Source organism: Triticum aestivum, chromosome 7D (assembly GCF_018294505.1).
Source record: "Triticum aestivum cultivar Chinese Spring chromosome 7D, IWGSC CS RefSeq v2.1, whole genome shotgun sequence".
Classification (NCBI taxonomy): domain Eukaryota; kingdom Viridiplantae; phylum Streptophyta; class Magnoliopsida; order Poales; family Poaceae; genus Triticum; species Triticum aestivum.
The window spans coordinates 18,968,748-18,969,792 of record NC_057814.1 but is presented as its reverse complement, the minus strand read 5'-3'; positions in this window follow the sequence as shown (position 1 = coordinate 18,969,792).

Genomic DNA, 1,045 nt, shown 5'->3' with positions numbered 1-1,045 from the left:
CTTATATAGCAAAGGCTTTGGTCCCGGTTGGTGGCTCCAACCGGAACCAATACCCACCCTTTGGTCCCGGTTGGTGCCACCAACCGGGACTAAAGGCCTCTTTTCACCAGCGCAAAGGGCGGGAAGCAGAGGGCTTTGGTCCCGGTTGGTGGCACCAACTGGGACCAAAGGGGAGCATTGGTTCCGGTTGGAGCCACCAACCGGGACTAATGTGCTGGCGCGGTGCGGTGGGAAGTTTAGTCCCACCTCGCTAGCTGAGAGAGCTCAGCACCTGTTTATAAGCTGCGCTGCAGCTCAGGTGCTGAGCTCCTCTCTAATATGCAGGCATTATACATGCCTACCTTTGTCATTGCCATGTTGGGCCTATTGGGCCTGCGGGCCTGCATCCTGGCCCATGTGCAGATGGGTTTGTAGTCCTATGCAGGCTGTGTGGCCCATTAGGCGGCATTTTTATATTTTTTCCAGTATTTTTTTGTTTTTTGAATTATTTATTTTCTTTTGATTTTTGCTTTATTTTTTTATTCTTTTTGCTTTTAGCTCAGAATAATTATATACTTTCTGTTAATCCATTAGTTTCCAAATGTCAATAGTTTAAATTTCATCCGGAAACTCGTGTGTTACAAAGGGATTTCATTTTTTAAACCTAATTTGAACTCCCGACTTTTTGTGTGTTCAAAATGCACCATTCAAAGCCACATCATCATTTTTCAATCCTTTCTAACTTCATTTGTTATTTTTCATGCATTTACTAATTATTTTGAACTATAAGTCCCTAAAATTGAAAAGCATTTCAAATGAACTCTGAAAAGGTTGAAAGTTGGCATGATATCATCATTTCATCCACATAGCATGTGCAAGAAAGTTGAGAGGGTTACGGCAAAAACTAGATGCACTTCGTGTACAAAGCGGACAATCTCTTTCAAAGTATCAGGATTTCATCCGGAAACTCGTGTGTTACAAAGGGATTTCATTTTTTAAACCTTATTTGAACTCCTGACTTTTTGTGTGTTCAAAATGCACCATTCAAAGCCACATCATCATTTTT